This window comes from Oncorhynchus mykiss, chromosome 19, assembly GCF_057628025.1.
Source record: "Oncorhynchus mykiss isolate SJ-2025 chromosome 19, ASM5762802v1, whole genome shotgun sequence".
In the NCBI taxonomy this organism is placed as follows: domain Eukaryota; kingdom Metazoa; phylum Chordata; class Actinopteri; order Salmoniformes; family Salmonidae; genus Oncorhynchus; species Oncorhynchus mykiss.
In genome coordinates, this window is record NC_143040.1 from 62,821,010 (window position 1) to 62,845,653 (window position 24,644).

Consider the following 24,644-nt stretch of genomic DNA (forward strand, 5'->3'; position numbering starts at 1 on the left):
TAACAATTGAGTACACACTGGGCACATAGTTAATTTCAACATCTAGTTTTGATTGACATTTGGATGAGTTGTCAACAAATGTGAATTCAATATGAAAGTTAGGTGAAAAAAAGATGAAATTCCCATACGTTTATGGCTTTTTGCAAATAGAATCAGTTTTCCACGTTGATTCAATGTCATCACATAATTATTTTTGTGATGTGGAAACACTGTCGATTCAACCAGTTTTTTTTATTTTTCAGAGGGTACCTTAATGTGTTAATGTTTTCAATTAAAATGGTCAAAAATAAACAAAAATTGCTTCTCAGCAAAAAGCAACTTCTCAAGCAAGAATTTTGCTACGACTTTCTGTGAGTGGTCTTAGTGGGGAGTGGAAAACTGAAAACTAGCTGTTATTGGCAGAGAGTCATGGACACCTATAGAAAAAATAAATACTTTATATGAATATACACTACATGGCCAAAAGTATGCGGACACCTGCTTGTCGAACATCTAATTCCAAAATCATGGCCATCATTATAGAGTTGGTCCCCACTTTGCTGCGATAACAGCCTCCACTCTTCTGGGAAGGCTTTCCACTAGATGATGGAACATTGCTGTGGGAACTTTCTTCCATTCAGCCACAAGAGCATTAGTGAGGTCGAGCACTGATGTTGGGCGATTAGGCCTGGCTCACAATTGGCGTTCCAATTCATCCCAAAGGTGTTCGATGGGGTTGAGGTCAGGGCTCCGTGAAGTCCAGTCAAGTTCTTCAACACCGATCTCGACAAAAATGTTCTGTATAGACCTCGCTTTGTGCATGAGGGTATTGTCATGCGGAAACAGAAAAGGGCCTTCCCCAAACTGTTCCCACAAAGTAGGAAGCACAGGGACTCGAACCATGAAAAACAGCCCCAGACCATTATTCTTCCTCCACCAAACATTACAGTTGGCACTATGCTTTTAGGCAGGTAGCGTTCTCCTGGCACCTGCCAAACCCGGATTCGTCCCTTGTACTGCCAGTTGGGAAAGCGTGATTCATCACTCCAGAGAACACATTTCCACTGCTCCAGAGTCCAATGGCGGCAAGCTTTACACAACTCCAACCGACGCTTGTGCATGGTGATCTTAGGCTTGTGTGTGGCTGTGCAGCTATGGTAACCCATTTCATGAAGCTCCCGACGAACAGTTATTGTGCTGACGTTGATTCCAGAGGCAGTCTGGAACTTGGTAGTGAGTGTTGCAACTGAGGACAGGCGATTTTTACTCACACTCTGTTTTGTGAGCTTGTGTGGCCTTCCACAATGCTTAGCCGTTGTTGCTCCTAGACTTCTAGCTGGGCAGAAATGTGACGAACTGACTTGTTGGAAAGGTGGAATCCGATAAAAAAAAGTTACAGCTTTTCAGTAAGGTCATTCTACTGACAATGTTTGTCTATGGAGATTGCATGCCTGTGTGCTTGATTTCATACACCGGTCAGCAACTGGTGTATATAGTGTATAAATTACCAAAGTTACCATACAAATTGCCATATATTTTCTGTTAATTATCAAAATTACAGAAGATTCCAGTAACTTTGGTAAATTATCGATAGCTTTGGAAACCTAATCTCCCCAAAACAGCTCTTACACTAATTTTCATAATTGAACAGTATTATTCCAACCTCATAGTGTGGAAATAGATATAAAACACAGGAAATCATGTTTTGACTGCACTGGGCCTTTAGATAAAATCAAATGAAAGTTGATTGGTCGCTTACACAGATTTGAAGATGATATCGCAGGTGCTGGTAAATGCTTGTGTTTCTAGCTCCAACAGTGCAGTAATAATACCTAGCAACACAAAACAACACGCACCAAAAAGTTTTTAAAAAGAAATTAAGAAATATCAGAACGAGCAATGTCAGAGTCTGAATATAGATCTTTACAGTACCGTCAATAGTTTGGACACACCTACTCATTCAAGGGTTTTTCTTTATTTTTACTATTTTCTACATTTTACATCAAAACTATGAAATAACACATATGTAATAATGTAGTAACCAAAAAAAGTGTTAAACAAATCAAAATATATTTTATATTTGAGATTCTTCAAAGTAGCCACTTTTTGCCTTGATGACAGCTTTGCACACACTTGGCATTCTCTCAACCAGCTTAATGAGGTTGTCACCTGGAATGTATTTCAATTAACAGGTGTGCCTTGTCAAAAGTTAAGTTGTGGAACTTATTTCCTGCTTAAATGTATTCCAGCCAATCAGTTGTGTTGTGACAAGGTAGGGATGGTAATCAGAAGACATCCCTATTTGGTAATTGACCAAGTGCATATTATAGCAAGCCAGCTCAAATAAGGAAAGAGAAACGACCGTCCATCATTACCTTAAGACATGAAGGTCAGTCAATTCGGAAAATTTAAAAGAACTTTGAAAGTTTCTTCAAGTGCAGTTGCAAAAACCTTCTCATGAAGACAGCCACTGGAATGGAAGACCCAGGGTTACCTCTGCTGCAGACGATAAGTTTATTAGAGTTTCCAGCCTCAGTAATTGCAGCCCAAATAAATGCTTCACAGAGTTCAAGTAACAGACACATCTCCACATCAACTGTTAACCTTTCTGATCTCCCCATCCCGGATCCGGGTTCGTGAATACAGACTCAAGCTCATTACCATAACGCAACGTTAACTATTCATGAAAATCGCAAATGAAATGAAATAAATATGCTAGCTCTCAAGCTTAGCCTTTTGTTAACAACACTGTCATCTCAGATTTTCAAAATATGCTTCTCAACCATTGCAAAACAAGCATTTGTGTAACAGTATTGATGGCTAACGTAGCATTTAGCATTAGCATTCAGCTGGCAACATTTACACAAAAAAACAGAAAAGCATTCAAAAAAATCATTTACCTTTGAAGAACTTCAGATGTTTTCAATGAGGAGACTCTCAGATAGCAAATGTTCAGTTTTTCCTGAAAGATTATTTGTTTAGGACAAATCGCTCCGTTTTCTGCGTCACGTTTAGCTATGAAAAAACCCCTGTATCCAGGATTGTGTAAATCTATCAGCAAGCTCATTAGCATAACACAACGTTAACTATTTATGAAAATCGCAAATGAAATGAAATAAATATGCCATCTCTCAAGCTTAGCCTTTTGTAAACAACACTGTCATCTCAGATTTTCAAAATATGCTTCTCAACCATAGGAAAACAATCATTTGTGTAAAAGTAGCTAGCTAGAGTTAGCATTTCGCGTTAGCATTTAGCGTTAGCATTAGCGTTAGCATCCAGCACGCAACATTAACAAAAACATAAAAGCCTTCAAATAAAATCATTTACCTTTGAAGAACTTCTGATGTTTTCAATGAGGATACTCTCAGTTAGATAGCAGATGCTCAGTTTTTCCAAAAAGATTCCTTGTGTATTAGAAATAGCTCCGTTTTATACATCACATTTGGCTACCAAAAAAAATCCATAAATTCAGTCCTCAAAACGCAAACTTTTTTCCAAATTAACTCCATAATATCGACTGAAAACATGGCAAACGTTGTTTAGAATCAATCCTCAAGGTGTTTTTCACATATCTCTTCATTGATACATCGTTCTTGGAAACATGCTTTCTCTCCTGAATCCCAGGAGAAAATGCCTGCACCTGAAGATTACGCACAAATTTAGACAAAGGACACCGGGCGGACCTCTGGAAAATGTAGTCTCTTATGGCCAATCTTCCAATGATATGCCTACAAATACGTCACAATGCTGCTAAGACCTTGGGCGAACGACAGAAAGTGTAGGCTCATTCCTTGCGCAATCACAGCCATATAAGGAGAGAATGGAAAACAGAGCTTCAGAAATTCTGCTAATTCCTGGGTGATGCATCATCTTGGTTTCGCCTGTAGAATGAGTTCTGGGGCACTTACAGACAAAATCTTTGCAGATTCTGAAACTTCAGAGTGTTTTCTTTCCAAAACTGTCAAGAATATGCATAGTCGAGCATCTTTTCGTGACAAAATATCGCGCTTAAAACGGGAACGTTTTTTATCCAAAAATGAAATAGCGCCCCTAGAGCTCTAAGAGGTTAACCTCTCTAGGGTAGGGGGCAGCATTCAGAATTTTGGATGAAAAGCATGCCCAAATTAAACGGCCTGCTACTCGGGCCCAGAAGATATGATATGCATATAATTGGTAGATATGGATAGAAAACACTCTAAAGTTTCCAAAACTGTTAAAATAGTGTCTATGAGTATAACAGAACTGATTTAGCAGGCGAAAACCTGTGAAAAAATCCATTCAGGAAGTAGTTTTTCTTTTGGTTTTGTAGTTTTTTATTCAATGCCATTACAGTATCCATTGACTTAGGACTCCATTTGCAGTTCCTATGCCTTCCATTAGATGTCAACAGTCTTTAGAAATTGTTTCAGGCTTGTATTCTTAGAAATGAGGGAGTAAGACCAGTCTGAAAGAGTGGACCCTAACGTGTCGCAGAGTTTTTTCAGGCGCATTTCTTGTTTACCTTTTATATTGACGACGTTATTGTCCGGTTGAAATATTATAGATCATTTAGGCTAAAAAACAACCTGAGGATTGAATATAAACATTTGACATGTTTTTTGACATGTTTCTATGAACTTTACGGATACAATTTGGATTTTTTGTCTGATTGTTTTGACTGAGTTTGAGCCTGTGGATTACTGAAGAAAACGTGCTAACAAAACTGAGTTTTTTTGGATATAAAGAGACTTCATTGAACAAAAGGAAAATTTATTGAGTAAATTATTGTCTTCTGATTAACACCATATGAAGATCATCAAAGGGAAGGAATTAATTTTATCTCTATTTCTGAGTTTTGTAACGCTTCTGCTTGGCTGGTTACTGTTTGTAATAATTTGTCAACTGGGCTATGTTCTGGGCTAGGTATGTTCTGGGCTAGTTATGCTTTCGCCGAAAAGCATTTTTATAAATATGACACTGTGGTTGGTTTAACAAGAAGTTCATCTTTAAACCTATGTAAAATATGTTTTGTTTTCTGAATTTTTATAATGAGCATTTCTGTAATTGAATTTGGCGCTCTGCAACCTCACTGGATGTTGGCCAGATGGGACGCTAGCGTCTCACATACCCTAGAGAGGTTAAGAGGAAACTGTGTGAATCAGGACTTCATGGTCGAATTGCTGCAAAGAAACCTCTACTACAGGACACAAATATGAAGAAAATACTTGCTTGGGTCAAGCAACATAAGCAATGGATAATAGACTGGTGGAAATCTGTCTTTTGGTCTGATGAGTCCAAATTTGATATTTTGGGTTCCAACCGCCGTATCTTTGTGAGACGCGAGTAGTAGAACGGATGGTCTCCCTATTTGGTTTTCACAGTGAACCCGATGCTGGTACTAAGACTGCACTCAACGAGCTGTATAAGGCCAAATGCTCATCCAGAAGCGGCGCTCCTTGTGGACTTTAATGCAGGCAAAATTAAATCAGTTTTACCTAATTTCTACCAGCATGTCACATGTGCAACAAGAGGAAAAAACTCTAGACTACCTTTACTCCACACACAGTGTCGCATACAAAGCTCGCACTCCATTTGGCCTATCTGACCATAATTATATCCTCCTGATTCCTGCTTACAAGCAAAAACTAAAGCAGGAGGTACCAGTGACTTGCGCAATATAGAAGTGGTCGGATGTCGCGGATGCTATGCTACAGGACTGTTTTGCTCTAGCACAGACTGGAATATGTTCAGAAATTCATCCAATGGAATTGAGGAGTATATCACCTCAGTCACCGGCTTCATCAATAAGTGCATCAACGACCTCATCCCCACAGTGACCGTACGTATATTTCCGAACCAGAAGCCATAGATTGCAGGAAACATCTGCACTGAGCTAAAGGCTAGAGCTACCGCTTTCAAGTAGCGGCACACTAATCCGGACGCTTATAAGAAATCCCGCTATGCCCTCAGATGAACCATCAAACAGGCAAAGCATCAATACATGACTAAGATTGAATTCTACATCTCCGGCACTGATGCTCGGTGTATGTGGCAGGGCTTTAAAAATATTATGGACTACAAAGGGAAACCCAGGTGTGAGCTGCCCTGTGACGCAAGCTTACCAAAATTCGATAAATACCTTTTATGTTCGCTTCGAGGCAAGCAACACTGAAGCATGCATGAGAGCACCAGCTGTTCCAGACGACTGTGTGATCACGCTCTCCGCAGCCAGTGTGAGCAAGACCTTTAAACAGGTCAACATTCACAAAGCCGCGGGTCCAGATGGATTATCAGGACATGTACTCAAAGCATATGCAGACTAACTGGCAAGTGACTTCACTGGCATTTTCAACCTCTCCCTGACCGAGTCTGTAATACCTACATGTTACAAACAGACCACCATAGTCCCTGTGTGCAAGAAAGCAAAGGTAACCAGCTTAAATGATTACCGGCCCAAAGGCACTCACGTCGGTAGCCATGAAGTGCTTTGAAAGGCTGTTCATGGCTCAAATAAACACCATCATGGTGGAAATCCTAGACCCACTCCAATTCGCACACAACAGATCCACAGATGACGCAATCTTAATCGCACTCCACACTGCCCTTTCCCACCTGGACAAAAGGAACACCTATGTGAGAATGCTGTTCATTGACTACAGTTCAGCATTCAACACCGTAGTGCCCACAATCACTAAGCTAAGGACCCTGGGACTAAACACCTCTCTCTGCAACTGGATCCTGGACTTCCTGACAGGCCGCGCCAAGGTGGTAAGGATAGGAAAGAACACATCTGCCATGCTGATCCTCAAAACTGGGGCCCCTCAGGGGTGTGTGCTTAGTCCCCTCCTGTACTCTCTGTTCACCCATGACTCTGTGGACAAGTACAACTCCAACACCATCATTAAGTTTGCTGACAACATTGAGACAGCCTATAGGGAGGAGGTCAGAGACTTGTTAGTGTGGTGCCAGGACAACAACCTCTCCCTCAATGCCAGCCAGAAAAAGGAGCTGATCGCGGACTATAGGAAAAGGAGGGCCAAACAGGCCCCCATTAACATTGACGGAGCTGAAGTGCAGGGGTCGAGAGTTTAAAGTTCCTTGGTGTCCACATAACCAATGAAATATCATGGTCCAAACACACCAAGACAGATGTGAAGAGGGTACTACAACATCTTTTCCCTCTTAGGAGACAGAAAAGATGTGAGAAGTGTGTACGAGAGTATTGTGTACGACCCAGTACATCACTGTGGCCAAGCTACCTGACATCCAGGACTTATATATGTCAGAGGAAGGCCCCAAAAATTGACAAGACAAGTGGTACCGTAGCGTCAAGTCTAGGACCAAAAGGCTCCTTAACAGCCTTTACCCTCAAGCCATAAGTCTGAACAATCAATCAAATGGCCACCCAGACTATTTACATTGATCCCCCCCTTTTGATTTTACAGTACTGCTGTCTAATACCAATGTATAGTCACTTTACAAATGACCTCGACTAACCTGTACCCCCGCACATTGAGTCAGTAACCGTACCCCCCTGTATACTGTATATCATCATTATTGTTATGTCATTTTCTTGTGTTATTTTTTAAAATGTAATTTTTTAAAACTTTAGTTTATTTAGTAAATATTTTCTTAACTATATTACTTGAACTGCATTGTTGGTTAAGGGATTGTAAGTAAGCATTTCACAGTAAGGTCTACTACACCTGTTGTATTCGGCACATGTGACAAATAACATTCGATTTGATTTGAAGCATGGAGGATGTGTGATGGTGTTGGAGGTGCTTCGCTGTTGACACAGTCTGTGATTTATTTCGAATTCAAGGCACACTTAACCAGTTTGACTACCACAGCATTCTGCAGCGACATCCCATCTGGTTTGCGCTTAGAGGGACAATCATTTGTATTTCAACGGGACAATGACCCAACACACCTCCAGGATGTGTAAGGGTTATTTGACCAAGAAGGAGAGTGATGTAGTGCTGCATCAGCTGGCCTGGCCTCCACAATCACCCGACCTCAACCCAACTGAGATGGTTTGGGATGAATTGAATCGCAGAGTGAAGGAAAAGCAGCCAACAAGTGCTCAGTATATGTGGGAACTCCTTCAAGACTGTTGGAAAAGCATTCTAGGTGAAGCTCGTTGAGAGAACGCCAAGAGTGTGCAATGTTGTCATCAAGGCAAAAGGTGGCTACTTTGAAGAATATAAAAAATATTTAGATTTGTTGAACAATTTTTTGGTTACTACATGATTCCATATGTGTTATTTCATAGTTTTGATGTCTTCAATATTATTCTCCAATGTAGAACATAGTACAAATAAATAAAATCCCTTGAATGAGTTGGTGTGCCCAAACCTTTGACTGTTTATATATATATATATATATATATATATATATATATAAAATGGTGGTATGGACGGTATATGAATAGAAAAGGTGTGTTGAGGAGTAGTTATATAGTATGAGCCATGACTACATTACAGTATATACATATGAAGTGGGTAAAACAGTATGTAAATATTATTAAAGTTGTCAGTGTTCAATAACTATGTACAGCAGCAGTCTCTAAGGTGCGAAGTAGAGTACTAGATGGTAGCCAGCTAGTAACAGTGACTAAGGTTCAGGACAGAGTACTGGGCAGAGGCTGGCTAAACTTTATACCAGAAGTCCTTTCCAAAGGTAAGGGTTTTACCTGCATGCTATGTGACCTGCCTGACCTGAATCTCCAGCGTTCTGGTGCATAACGTGGCCTTGAGTCTGACAGGTAACCAGCCTTAAAGCAGCAGCAGCTAATTGCTGTACAGGGGGGAAAGGCAGGTTTAGTCTGGCATATTGCAGGACGTACTAGCTAGCTAGGAAGACCACCGAACAAATGCCATCTGTTATATACAAACACCAAATATCCTCCTTCCAAGTCCCCCAAAAAACTATTCAGATCTGAAAATGAATGTACGCCATAACGCGCAACTCCAGACGGCCAATTATATTTTATTCAGGCACTTAAAGTTTGTGGAGGAGCGCAGGATATTGTTGCACATAATGTATACACAATCGGCATGGAGCAGCAGGACCACTGCTCAAACTGGCCCCTCGGGGGTCCTGTGAGGGGAAAAGGAAAAGGACTACAGAGCTGAGACAGCCACCTGCACGTGTCTGCTCAAATGTGTGCCAATTACTCACTGGCAGACAGACATTCTGGCTGAGAAGCTCTCGTCGTTTGGCAGATGCCACACACAAGCGCCCCGCGAGCGCCTGACGTCAATGCCCGGGCTGGAACAGGGCCTCGGTCTGACAGCTTGGTTGGAGCCAGGCCAGGGAGAAGAAGAAGAGATACGGCAGGGGAGAGAGAGATGGAGGGAGAGACAGAGAGAGAGAGATACAAAGAGAGAGAGAGATACAAAGAGAGATATACACAGAAAGAGAAAGACAGAAAGAGATATACAGAGAGAGAGAGAGACAGAGAGACCTGAATGTTGTATCCTAAGGTCATGTGATAACAGAGTTTAAAAATAGTTGGATTGTACCTAAATCATTGGCAGTTTTCTCAGATGTCTGTGTTATGAAAGACCCTGAGGTGTAAGAAGATGAGAACCCCTCCTGTTCAAAAGTTTCAGATTCAGGGTAATGTGGTCATAAATTACCAAATGACATTTTCTTTAATTATTGTAATGGAGATAGAATAACAGTCAGTGAACAGCTGACATCTGACTTCAGGTATCAAGTACAATGCCATATTTGGAAATACGGAGAAGGTAAAACTCTTCAATCATACAGTTGGCCAATTGAGAAATGGGTGGGAGAATACATGAAGCAGGGAATGGCTAGGAAAATCTCATTATTTAAAATACAATGTCCAGTTTTTATTTGTGGTATTCATTTGTGGTAATCATTATTTTGATATTCAATACAGATGTACTGTAGAATCTTAATTTGATCACTCTTTTGTTGCTTAGAATTTTCCTGCACAGCAGGAAATGCAAACTAGTAGCGTGATTGAGGTTTCAAAAGGCTTCCAAAGACTTGATTTGCCCTATCGAAAAATGTATCAACCCCAACAAAAGAAATGTAATAATAATAATCCACATAGTAATTCACATTTCTTGAAGCAGCAGGATTATTTTCCTGTAATAGCAAACTGGCTCAAATTAAGATCCTACATCTGTAGCTTCAGAGCCATACACAGGTCGTGAACTGATATGTTTGAGCAAATTGTACAGCAACTTAATTTGAAGGTAACACAAAGAGATTTGCTTGAACCTTGGTTATTAAGCAAATTCACGAAGCTCCACAGCTTGTGCTGATACCCTACAGCACTACGCCACCACAACACAGACACAGTTACGTCCTGCAAAGAAGCCAATTACAGGGAGTCCGCCGAGCGCATCAAAAACAACATGTGCAGCGGTCAGATTGGAAGGAATGAGGCAACCATTTCTTCCGTTACACCCTGTGACAGTTAACCTCCATCATTTATGTATTAGAGCCCATATCTGCCTGGGCCTCACCTAATGTCTGCATGTCAGCTTGATTATACAGGCTGCCCTGGGTTTTGCGTGACACTGGCACACGATCCCCCAGAGTCCCCGGAGGACGGCCACGAGACAGGCTCATCCCCAGTCCTTGCTCTCAGTGAGGAGAAGGGGAATGGGGAGGGAGTTCAAGCAATCAACCCGGGCCTGGTGTGGAGTATGGTAGAATGGAGGAAACATCCACTAAAGTCACGACACGACAGACACTCAAAAGGGCAGCCATGTCAGCGCCCATTACTGTGTCTTGCATCTGACACAAAGAGATTGGGGAAGTATGAAGGCTTGTGTTGCCTTTAGCGATGTTTGGGGCAGGAGAAGAAATGTCCAATGCGTGGCTATGAGCAATCATAATCAGATGTGAAACCTGTCTTGTATGCTTACAAGGAGCATTGTGCATGGTGAGACACGCTAGCCTGTAATATTGATGCCATTTCAGATGCACTTCCATTAAGAGATGTGAGGAGGAAACACATTACTAACACCTGATGGCTCTTGATTTCAGGTTCAAGGATTCTGAACTCTCCTGGCCAGGGTTTTGAACTCTCTGACCCATAATGCAAATGCTTCAAATAGATCCCACATCACTGTGGAGGGTTCAAGATGGATCCCACATCACAGTGAAGGGTTTAAGATGGATCTCACATCACTGTGGAGGGTTCAAATGGATGCCACATCACAGTGGAGGGTTTACGATGGATCACACATCACTGTGAAGGGTTCAAATGGATCCCACATCCCAGTGGAGGGTTCAAGATGGATCCCACATCATTGTGGAGGGTTCAATATGGATCCCACATCACTATGGATGGTTCAAGATGGATCCCACATCACTGTGGAGGGTTCAAGATGGATCCCATGTCACTTTGCGGAGTTCAAGGAGAAGAAAAACATTTCTGAGTGTATGTGAAACTCCAGATAGAAGTATTTCCTGTTTTTAACCGTACTGTTTTATCCGACCAATTGAACATATGCGGTGGTACTTAATGAATATCATGTCAGTTTGGTTGTCATCTGAGACATTCTCATCAATGATAAGATGACAAGCTCTACAGTGGAAAGTCTACACATCAGAGTTATCGGATTCACATGGAATTGTTGTTCAATTTAAATGTTTGAATATGAAATGATTTGTGATGGGTTAAAATGTGATTTTAGCTTCTAAAATGTGAGATTGAGTTTTCAATCAGTGGCTCGCCCCTGTGAAGGGACATGTGCTTTAAAACTTTTCAAACACGCCCTCCTCCCCCTTTCTATATAAAGCCTTGACGACAGTATCACTTCCTGTTCCGAGGATGTGAGGACGACCGTCCGATGTCAGAATGGTTCAGATAATAACTACAGAACGAAGCCAACATCAGCGTGAGCTTTGGTTGCGAATGGTATGAACTTTGAACTCTTATTCACTACAGAAGTGATACCTCCTAGCCGTTGAGTTAGCAACAGCCACTGCAAACGAGGGTTAGGAAGGAACAGACAGAGTATCCCGTCTACCACACAATGACGTTACTACAATGCATCCAATTACCAGAGACATTCTTCAAAGGACCAAGGACTCGGTTGGGCAACACGGCCTTCCATCTACCACCAACCTACCGAAGCGCAGCTCAGAGTAAATATTTATTGCATTTTCCTTTTCCAAATGGGCGGTAATTTAGAATGCATAAGTTTCTGTATTTACGATAGCACAGCTTCACCCTTTGTTCCTCAGTCTTCCCGCTCTTTCACTCAAACCCAGCCCTTTTCTTTTGTGTAACAAGCTGTCATATCTGTTCCACCCGCTAGGGATGTTTTCCTTTATGACGTAATTTGTAATCAAGTTATGATTTAATTATGTGTATGTGTAATTCTGTGTGATTAGTCAGGTATTTAGTAAATAGATAATTAAACCCAATTTTGTTTTGCTGATTCAACTTGTTAGCCAGGGTTCGTGCAGATAACCAAGAATTTACAACTTTCAGATGAGACTGAACTAAGATGACGATTAATATTGACTGCTATTGATGTAAAATATTACTAGGTCTTTAAGAGTTTATTCGGAAGATAACAGCTCTATAAATATTATTTTGTGGTGATCCGACTCTCTAGTTAATTACATTTACATGATTAGCTCAATCAGGTAATATTAATTATGGATAAATTATTTTATAGAATAGCATGTCATATCACTTAATCCGGCATAGCCAAAGACACGACAGTCAATACAACAAAATACTGGAAATGAAGCACATGATAGCATATGATCTGTTGTTTGTCTCTCTGGAAACATTGTAATAAATAGATTATGTGCAAGGCGTATTGTTGCAATAGGTGGAGTTGCTCAGTTTTATTTGATCCAGCTCTCAGGATTACAATCTAGGGGCTTATGATAGTTCCAGTTCTCACATTCTGGAGCTGAAAATAGCAGAAAGCACATCTCAGAATGGAAACGGTCTCCAGGGTGGTTATCAGGACTGAGGAACACAAAGTAAGTGCCTCACTCACAAGCAACACTCTGGCCCTCAGGGTCTTGGGGAATGATGAGAACTGACAGTGTTGGTGTTCAATGACTACCTCTGTGTTTGGTTACAGTGCTGCTGGGCAAGCCTATTCAAAACCTTGCAGCTTGTTCTACTGACAACACCAACCAGAAGGCCAACTTTGAATCAACAAACTGATGTTTAATTTGTCTAAATCAAGACACCAGGGACAATGTATCAAACAAACTCTAGGTCTTGCCAGAGGTTGTTTCCACAGATTGAGGGAATTGTGTCTGAAGACCTTCAGCAAGTAAACAGCTAAAATTCCCGTTTCACATAGCGGTTGTGATGTACGTGTTGACTAGTCTTTCATAATTCATGCATTACACTCTGGAAAAATGGATCATGATTTCATAAGTGCTGACCAAAAAAAATGTGGCTCAATTGAGTTATCAAATGAAGATATGAGCGCTAAGACTTAAAGACTAGTCAACACGTACATCACAACCGCTATGTGAAACGGGAATTTTAGCTGTTTACTTGCTTAAGGTCTTCAGACACAATTCCCTCAATCTGTGGAAACAACCTCTGGCAAGACCTAGAGTTTGTTTGATACATTGTCCCTGGTGTCTTGATTTAGACAAATTAAACATCAGTTTACCGATTCAAAGTTGGCCTTCAGGCTGGTGCTGTCAGTAGAACAAGCTGCAAGGTTTTGAATAGGCTTGCCCAGCAGCACTGTAACCTAACACAGAGGTAGTCATTGAACACCAACACGGTCAGTTCAATGAAGGTATGAGCTCTAAGAATTAGAGTGATATACTCACATACATACAGTAATGGGTCACCATATGCATAAATTATGAGATGGGTCAGTCCTTTAAACATAGAACTGATCACGGAAAGCATTTTCGAGACCTTGGAATGTGAATTTGAAAGACACATTTAAAACACAATACTGATTGACTAGAAAATAAGTACTTTTATATGCAAATAGCAGTCTGTTTCTGAACTTTATCCACCAACTAATTTGGGCGTAGGGCTCTCCCACTGCATACCTGAAGCCCATGTATCCTTGTACGTGACTAGCACCATAACGACCATGAAAATCATATCAATTAATGACACATCAATGTCATTAATTCATATATGCAAATGAGGTATACAATACCCATAATTGTCCGATAACTTAAAACAATTAATTTCCTCTAATAATTATGGCGATGACTCAACTCAACCCGCAAACAAATTTCATTAACAGATTAAAAGCTAAAAATGGTCTGTTATCCACCACTTGGAGTGAAGGATTAGCCCCAACTGTATTAGAATTATCTGCATATGCAAATTGTAATGATAAGCAATCATTGGTTCCCCTGAAAGCTACAAAGACAACTGGGGAGAAATGAGTTGTGTTTAAATGAGAGTTTAAAAAATGGGATGCACTTGCTTGCTTGTATGTTCAATGCAGTACATTTTCTTTTATAATGTATGTAAACTGTACCACAATACAGGAATAAAACAATTATTAAATATGACTCTAAATCATGATTACTGAGTCATTTTGAAGATCAGTAAGACCCTATGGATATAGTTAATTAGAAAGCCATATCATTATAATATAAATATATCCCTTTAATGCTTATTTAGGTCACACTAACATACAGGGCCAAACGGGTCAAATCACCAGGCACCATCCTATTGGTATTCCGCTTTGCTGCTCACATTGGCATAGCCTGGTAGCTAAAACTGTCCCATAGTCACTGAAGCCTTCATCTATGGCATGTCTATCTGAGCTGTGGTATAGGCTGCACAGAGGTACCAGATTGCAATGCTAACTCTCAGTGGAGCCATAGAGCTGATAGCCCTTATCTCAGAAGTTGTGGGACCTTCTTAGTCCCTGCAGCGCTCTAACAATGCTGCTCTCTCTGGGAGATGGGTCTCCGAGGGCTCAATTTAGATGGTCACCCTCCGCCGCAGATTACCGTCGGCAAACTGGCAAATTCAGAAGGGATTTGCGCAGGCATATTCACTAGCCTGTGTTAAAGGTTGTGCGAAAACAACACGGACACACGTGTAATGGTTATACCACTGGATTCACTTGCAAGAGCAGCAGCGGTCGTTTGTTCGAGTGTTGCTCTCGGTCCAGTCTCCTTTCTGGCCGCTTCCACTGAAGCAGTATTCTCGGAAGCACCAATTGAGGGTACTAGCGTTTAATCTCCACCTTCAAATTGGTACTACTGTTCAACATCTTCAATTCATGAGGAAAGCTAGAAGAAGCCCTAATCCCCAGCCTCATTATAAAAACATCATGGTCCAAATTACCTACAGTATTAGGGCATGAGGGATGTTCTTTTAGCGTCCTCAGGGTATAGGTAGTAGTCTAACTCAATGAGCATGGGTAGAAAAACTCTCCAGGAGGACTCACACTGGTCACACGTCACAGTTTCTTAGGTTGCCAGCTCTCGTCCAATCATTGAGAGCACTTCTGGATTGTATCTGCTTTCCCATTTGGAGATTGTAACCAGCAAGTGCATAGAGTATTTAATTCGGCAAAATTCTATACGGTCAACAACAATGTGCCGATGACATGGATGCCAATGAAAGCTGCCCCCTGCACCTCTCTGATTCAGAGGGGTTGGGTTAAATGGGGAATACATTTAGTTGTGAAACTGAGTAGGTATCCCCTTCCCTTTTGCATTATTTTTGGAGTTTAAATTAGATACATAGAGAATGCTATCAAAGAGATATCATTGAGATATCATTAGAAACATGATACTTTTACAGTCCCTAAGGGCTGTATTCCCATAAATGAAGCCCACATTACAGTTATATAGGTCACGATTACAGTTCAGATGTGAAATAATGCAGAGAGAGGTAATTATCAGTGTGGTGTCATTAATGAGATTGATGTGAAGGTTACTGCAGGGAGAGAACATTGACCCTAATGAGGATCTATGGATCCCTGTTGGATCGATGATGAAAGGTGGCGAGACCGTTTGGACAGTAATCAAAATCCATATGGGCCTTTTGAAACATTTGGACTACGATTTGAAGTTAAACCATGAGAGTGACGTAATGCAGAAAAAATGATTTTTTTTATCTCAGTTGGAGGTTGGAAACTTCCATAGGCAGTCATTTCCAAATATAACACCGGAAGCAGGATGGAACCTAAGGATTTTGGCTAATAGGCTGCACTTTTTACTAGCACAGCTCCAAACTCTGTGCCATGCGATATTTGGAGGACAACATTTCACTAACCGATGAGCTAGTTGGGAATATTTTCTACTATTCCTGCATTATACTAGTACTCTTAAAATTACACAACACATTTTCCTTTAAAATCTACCTAGCTACAGCCTATTCCCAAGCGATACTTGTTCAGATCAAAGAAACGACTGTCACATTTATAGTTTATATACTAAACAGAAATATGAACGCAACATGTACAGTGGGGCAAAAAAAGTATTTAGTCAATCACCAATTGTGCAAGTTCTCCCACTTAAAAAGATGAGAGAGTCCTGTAATTTTCATCATAGGTACACTTCAACTATGACAGACAAAATGAGGAAAATAAATCCAGAAAATCACATTGTAGGATTTTTAATGAATTTATTTGCAAATTATGGTGGAAAATAAGTATTTGGTCAATAACAAAAGTTTCTCAATACTTTGTTATATACCCTTTGTTGGCAATGACAGAGGTCAAATGTTTTCTGTAAGTCTTCACAAGGTTTTCACACAATGTTGCTGGTATTTTGTCCCATTCCTCCATGCAGATCTCCTCTAGAGCAGTGATGTTTTGGGGCTGTTGCTGGGCAAAACGGACTTTCAACTCCCTCCAAAGATTTTCTATGGGGTTGAGATCTGGAGACTGGCTAGGCCATTCCAGGAACTTGAAATGCTTCTTACGGAGCCACTCCTTCGTTGCCCGGGCGGTGTGTTTGGGATCATTATCATGCTGAAAGATCCAGCCACGTTTCATCTTCAATGCCCTTGCTGATGGAAGGAGGTTTTCACTCAAAATCTCACGATACATGGCCCCATTCATTCTTTCCTTTACACGGATCAGTCGTCCTGGTCCCTTTGCTGAAAAACAGACCCAAAGCATGATGTTTCCACCCCCATGCTTCACAGTAGGTATGGTGTTCTTTGGATGCAACTCAGCATTCTTTGACCTCCAAACACGACGAGTTGAGTTTTAACCAAAAAGTTATATTTTGGTTTCATCTGACCATATGACATTCTCCCAATCTTCTTCTGGATCATCCAAATGCTCTCTAGCAAACTTCAGACGGGCCTGGACATGTACTGGCTTAAGCAGGGGGACACGTCTTGCACTGCAGGACTTGAGTCCCTGGCGGCGTAGTGTGTTACTGATGGTAGGCTTTGTTACTTTGGTCCCAGCTCTCTGCAGGTCATTCACAAAGTGTGGTTCTGGGATTTTTGCTCACCGTTCTTGTGATCATTTTGATTTTGACCCCATGGAGTGAGATCTTGCGTGGAGCCCCAGATCGACGGAGATTATCAGTGGTCTTGTATGTCTTCCATTTCCTAATAATTGCTCCCACAGTTGATTTCTTCAAACCAAGTTGCTTACCTATTGCAGATTCAGTCTTCCCAGCCTGGTGCAGGTCTACAATTTTGTTTCTGGTGTCCTTTGACAGCTCTTTGGTCTTGGCCATTGTGGAGTTTGGAGTGTGACTGTTTGAGGTTGTGGACAGGTGTCTTTTATACTGATAACAAGTTCAAACAGGTGCCATTAATACAGGTAACGAGTGGAGGACAGAGGAGCCTCTTAAAGAAGAAGTTACAGGTCTGTGAGAGCCAGAAATCTTGCTTGTAGGTGACCAAATACTTATTTTCCACCATAATTTGTAAATAAATTCATAACAAATCCTACAATGTGATTTTCTGGATGTTTTTTTCTCATGTTGTATGTCTTAGTTGAAGTGTACCTATGATGAACATTACAGGCCTCTCTCATCTTTTTAAGTGGGAGAACTTGCACAATTGGTGGCTGACTAAATACTTTTTTGCCCCACTGTAACAGTTTCAATTATTTTACTGACTTACAGTTCAGTAGGCATAATGGCAGGCTGTACAATTTCACCTCTGGCCTTCACTATGGCCATGGAAGTCATCATCAGGGCATCGAGATGGGTGGTCTGCGGTGAGGGAACTAAGGAAAGGCTCCGTCTCCGAGCATATATGGATTACATGACTACACTGACCACCACTGCAGCATGCACCAGGCGGCTACTTGCAAAACTGCAGGATAACATCAATTGGGCCCGGATGAAAATAAAGCCAAGCAAATCTCGACGCATCTACATAGACAAGGGACAGCTTAAAGATGTGAGGTTCTGCATTGGAGATGACCCGATACCAACGGTGTCTGAGCAACCCGTCAAGAGCCTTGGTAGATGGTACCACGAAACCCTCCGGGATAAAGATCAAGTGCAGGAAGTAAGGCAGGACATCGCCGACGGTCTTGAGAACATCAACAAAACCGTACTGCCTGGGAAGCTCAAGCTTTGGTGCCTACAGTTTGGACTTCTCCCCCGGGTAATGTTCTATAGACTCACCGTCTATAAGGTCCCAATAACAACAGTGGAGAAGATGGAGTGAACCGTTACCTCATACGTGAAGAAATTGCTGGGTGTCCCACGATGCATGAGTAACATCGGCCTCTATGGCAAAGGGGTCCTTGAACTACCTCTTACAAGTCTAACGGAGGAGTACAAGTGCTCTAAAGTAACACTTCAGATGACATTGAAGGACTCCAAAGACCAGACCATTAGCAAGGCTGCACCTCCCCTACAAACTGGACAGAAATGGACATCATCCAAGGCTGTGCAGCAAGCAACATCAGCCCTGAGACACCAATACATTGTGGGGAATATCCAGCATGGAAGAGGAGGCTTTGGTCTGGCAGGAAGCAAACCAAATAAGGCAACAACATCTGAACGCAGGAAGCTGGTGGTCGAGGAGGTGCGCAGACAGGAGGAGACTGCAAGAAGTGCAAAGGCTGTCTCTCTTGCTAAACAAGGGCAATGGACGCAATGGGAAGGCCTGAAGAGGAGAAAGATCAACTGGAGTGAGGATTGGCAAATGGAGGCAAGCAACATCAGCTTCACCATAAGAGCTGTTTATGATGTGCTTCCATCACCAAAAAACTTACATCAATGGTATGGCGAGGACCCGACCTGCCCCCTCTGCGCAGTTCAAGCGACTCTCAGGCATATAATGACAGGTTGCAAGACCAGCCTCTCACAAGGTCGCTACACCTGGAGGCACAATCAGGTCCTCAAGAGCCTGGCTGCAGCACTTGAGACCAAGAGGAGTGCAACCAATTCATTACCTCCAAAAACAAGCAATCCCGTCAAAACAACAGCATTCATCCGGGAGGGACAGAAAAGGCCCAAGCATCTTCCTACGAAGCCAGAAACTGGACACCTAGCCATGGCCCGGGACTGGAAGATGTTTGTCGATATTGGCCAGCAACTCATTTTTCCACCTGAGATTGCTTCTACCAACCTTAGGCCAGACATGATACTCTGGTCCCCTTCACGAAAGGCTGTGTACATCATAGAGCTCACAGTCCCATGGGAAAACTCTGTTGAAGAGGCCTACGAGCGTAAGAAACTGCTTTACACAGAGTTGGCAGCAGACGCAACTCAGCGTGGCTGGAATGCAAAAGTCTGGCCAGTTGAAGTGGGATGCAGAGGATTTGTGGCTTCTTCCACCATCAGGTTGCTGAAAGAACTTGGAATCCATGGACAGGCTCTGCGGCAGACCGTCAGAGCAGTTTCTCAAGCAGCTGAAAGAGGCAAACAATGGATCTGGATCAAACGGAAGGACCCTTGCTGGGCTATAACTTCATGACCCCCCACCCGAGAACCCAATTCAGATCCCTCCAACTTGAGGAGGGCATATGAGGTATGCGGTCAGCTGTAGGGCTGGCTCAGGGAAGAGGACGCCCCTGCCTTGCATAGTCCCGTGGGAAATCTTAATTGGGCATGGGACACAAGCTAAGGCTTGATCACCCTTTAGCTGGTCACCTTTGCTGAGGGTGTTTAGTGATTAAAGGCCGAAACACCCACTGATTCGAAGGCACACTACTGAGAATGTGTCCCAAAATTGACATCTTAACCCAGTCTAAGAAATAAACCTCCCATGCCACTCTGTCAACATCACGGCAAATCTCATGTGAGTGCATACCATCTATTGGCACAATGGACAGTTTTAACATCTCGTCCCGTGTTTTATGATTCTGATTCATATAAGGAAATCAGTAAATTGTAATACATTCATTAGGCCCTAATCTATGGATTTCACATGACTGGGCAGGGGCACAGCCATGGGTGGGCCTGCAAGGGCATAGGCCTTCTCACAGGGGAGCCAGGCCCAGACAACTCACATACAGAAATACTCCTCAGTTTCATCAACTGTCCGGGTGGCTGGTTTCAGATTTTCCGCAAGTGAAAAAGCCGGATGTGAAGGTCCTGGGCTGGTGTGGTTAGGCGTGGTCTGCGGTTGTCAATCCAGTTAGACGTACTGCCAAATTCTATAAAACGACATTGGTAGAAAAATGTACTTTTAATTTTCTGGCAACAGCTCTGGTAGACATTCTTGCAGTCAGCATGCCAATTGCACACTTCCTCAAAATGTACCTTCTCAACACAAACTTCTGTGGCATAGTGTTGTGTGACAAAACTGCACATTTGTGACCGACCGGCTCGATTCAGTCATATGTAGCACGGTGTTTTTTACATTGGATAAAAGTAGAGACTCAGAGCTAGTGGTATATCATACACTACATTTGAGGAACAATGGGAAAGTAATTCTGCTTTGAAAGTTGATAAACTTGTTACCTCACTTTGAGAAAATGGCCTTTGAAATTTTTGGTACACCTACTGGAGACATGTTCTTTGTCTACACCCATTCAGCATCGTTCACACCCATTTTAGCTTTAGCCCCACCGATCTCTGATCCGATCATTCTGTCCTAACAACAGCAGTTAAGCACCCAAGCTAACTGGCTAATGTTGGGTAGCTTGCAAGCTACTTCCAGATACAAATGAGAGAACAGCTCACTCTGACCATTTTACTCGCCCTAGCAGAGCTGGTTAGGCTGTTTTGATGTTATCCAGAGCGTTGGTGACTGCCACTGTGCTGCTGGCAACGATGTACACTTTTTTTTGCCAACGTTTACTAACACCAGCCATATCAAATGGGTGTTGACAGAGGTGTGGACTCGAGTCACATGACTTGGACTCGAGTCACAAATATGTTGACTTGCAACTCGACTTTGACTTTAACACCATTGACTCGACTTGGACTTGAACCTTATGACTTGACCTGACTTGATACACTCCCCAAGCCCAAATATTAAAAATGATGCCAACTCTTCATTTAACGGATTAAAGTTTGAATCGGACAACAGCCAATCAAATTGTGCCAGCGGAGAAAACAATTGTGCATGGCTATGCGGAGGAACGTCGGCGGGTGAATTCAGATTGAGCCATTGGAAAGATGATACCCCAAAAAAATATTTTCGGATATACAGACTACGCTGTAGTCAACAAAAAAATGGATTGCAACTTGTCAAACATAAGGGAAGAAAATTACAGATGGAGGCGCAACAACTTCCATCTTTGTTCGACATTTGAAGCCGCACAAAGAATGGTAAGTCGTGGCTAATATAGCCGGCAGCTATATATAACTTTGCTAGTATAGCATGTAGTCTAACATAACATTAAATCGATGAGCCTCCACACAGTCAACCAGTGCAGGATCGTGATCATTCCACCCAAGATTGAGACCAGGCAAGATTGTGCTACTGCCCCACTCAATATATTTTTTTATACGCTTACAGATTTGAACAATACCAGATGAACAAAAGTATCACAAGTGAACCACAACAATCTCCAATCTCACAGTTCATGGAGACTCGTGTAGGGCAGTACAGCATGAATCATCCACAGCAGAAAGCTATCAACAATGCAATACTGTCCGACCTGGTTATCGATTGCAACTTGCCTCTGTCTATTGTGGAAAACAAGAGTTTACGTCACTTTCTGTCAGTGGTTGACAGTAAGTACAGCCCAGTGAGTCATAGAACATAGACATCAAAAGTAGAGAACCTCGCTACAGAGAGATTTTCAAAACTGAAAACTCAGTTGAGCAACACAGACTATGACTGAAAAGTCACTGTGGACATTTGGTCCGACCGAAAGATGAGGGGGTTCCTTGGTGTTACTGTGCACTGCATGGAGAAAGATGGAGAGAGGATACAGCTCAAATCCAATCTCTTGGCCTGTGTCCGCTTCAAAGGCCCACACACGTTCAAAAGAATCTGAGCAATTTGAGGCCATATGTGGTGAGTACAGCATTAAAGATAAATTGGACTATATCATTAGTGACAATGCTGCCAACATGAGAAAAGCATTCACGGTGTGCTTCCCCATTGAACAAGAAGATGAAGTACATAACAAAGGTCACCTTGATGACCCAGACCTCTGGAATAACCTAACCCTGGAAGACCAGCAAACAGTGGATGCTGCTATTGCAAAAAAAACAGTGCTTGCAGTGTTTTGCCCACACTCTCCAGCTGGTGGTGGAAGATGGCTTGAAAGAAACAAAAGTGATGACTCCTCTTTCAAAGTTATCAAAAATCAACTCACTGCTACATACAAGCACCACATTCAAAGAGGTGTTTGAGGCTGAATTTGGGGAAAGAGGCATCCCTGCTGCTGTCAACACAAGATGGAACTCAACACTGAGACAAGTGAAGGCAGTTATCCAATGTGACCATCTAAAGCTCAGTCATGTTCTAGAAAAGGCTGGGCACAAGGAGTTGTTGTTCACAGTACGGCAGTGGAATAAGTGGAAGGAGTTGGTGGACATCCTGAAGCCATTTGAAGAAGCAACAGATATGACACAGGGGGAGAAGATAGTCACAGTCAGTTCTGTTGTTCCCTCGGTCCTGTTCCTGAATCACCACCTGGAGCAGCGGAAGCCTCAAGTCCATTTTCTGAGAGGCCTGGTCAGTAGTCTCCAGGCATCACTGAACAAAAGATTTATTGGAATCTTCATCAATGTGAAAATGGCAAAGACACAAGATGGTATCACTGACCCGTTTGCAGATCCAGTCTACCTCAAAGCAGCTGCCTTGGATCTTGCTTTTTCTCTGATGTGGGTGGAGCACCATGTGCTGGTCAAGGGGGAGGTCAAGGAGGAGGTGGCATAATTTAATAATTTAATCCAATTGACTGCAACAATTATACTTTTTCAGTTTAACCCACTGCATCACGAATACTCTAATACCAGACTTTTTGATTCTGCTGTGCTTTTACATGTTTGCCAGAACTGGTTCTGCAAGATGCTACAGGTACTGAGAGCGAGAGGACCATAGTCTTGGACAAGAAGAAGGGCTGTTTGCAACATAATGTAAGAGGCAGAAGAAAGCTGTTGGGACCACTCCAGCACTACAGTTAAGAATGACAGAATGCCCTCTTGTTCTGGACAATGAACAGGAAGGCTCTTCCTTCACTGTTCCAAGTGGCCATCAGGGTCATGGCAGAGCATCCAGTGCTCCGGTGGAGCGTGTCTTCAACCATGGTGGCATCATACCGCGGCCTCATCGTGCACAAATGACTGACAGACTTTTATCGAATTTGGTCTTTTGCAAATGCAATGCATCATAGGGCCCTGAGATAAGAGAAAAAATGAAACTGTTTATGAATTACACACACACACACACACACACACTTTGGGAATCTGTATTTTTTCTCAGACATTCAGGCCAGTGTTCAAATTGTAGGCCTACTTGAAGTTCAGTGTCAGTTGTTTTGATGTACTTTTTAATAAATTATTGTAACTTTATGGCAGGATTGTTTTAGGTGTCTAGAGTATGTCTGGAGAGAGAGAGAGAAAGAGAGAGAGAGCACTACAATATTTTAGTTTTTGTTGTCATATTGATGTGTCTTTCTCATGGCTACCCATGTATTTCCATGGATATATAAAGTTAATTGGGAAAGTAATAAACATATATATTTTTAAAAGCATTCATGATTTGCGTAAATGTTTATACTATTACTCTTGTTAAATATGAAATGGTATTACATTTGGTGAAGAGCACACACATTATGACTTGTTTAGGACTCAAAACTCAAGGTTTGGCACTTGAGACTTGACTTGATACTTGACGGTCTTGACTTGAGACTTGACTCGGACTTGGCTGTCTTGACTTGGGACTTGACTTGGGATTTGAGTGCTAAGACTTGAGACTTACTTGTGACTTGTAAAACAATGACTTGGTCCCACCTCTGGGTGTTGAGCTCGTAAGTTCGTCAGGTCTATCAACAGTTGCCGCAGTGACATCATTAACATTCTATTGAAATGGTTACTTGCATAGTGGAGTCTTTTGTTAAGACATGAAGCTAGCTAGCTAGCTAAACAATGAACCATAATCCAAACTCATGACGTTACTACCCTGCATGAATCTGCAGGCAGCTAACCAACCAGGTTCAATGTTAGCTAGCTAACATTAAGGTATAACTTGCTATGCAAATGGCTGTGAGATATGAATAATATTACTACACATGATCATACACGTAATGTTAGCTAGCAAGCCAACCAGCTAACGTTAGCTAGCTAAAGGTACACTTTAACTTCAAATGAAAATGACTTTC

General features: G+C 42.0%; 1 protein-coding gene and 1 pseudogene across 1 annotated transcript in view; one reads left to right on the top strand and one right to left on the bottom strand.

Annotated features, from left to right (window-relative positions):
• Positions 1-24,644, bottom strand: part of LOC110498118 (putative E3 ubiquitin-protein ligase RNF144A-A) — a 243,109-nt gene that overhangs the window by 179,396 nt on the left and 39,069 nt on the right. The window lies entirely within an intron of this gene.
• Positions 22,387-23,455, top strand: LOC149975258 (zinc finger BED domain-containing protein 4-like; annotated as a pseudogene).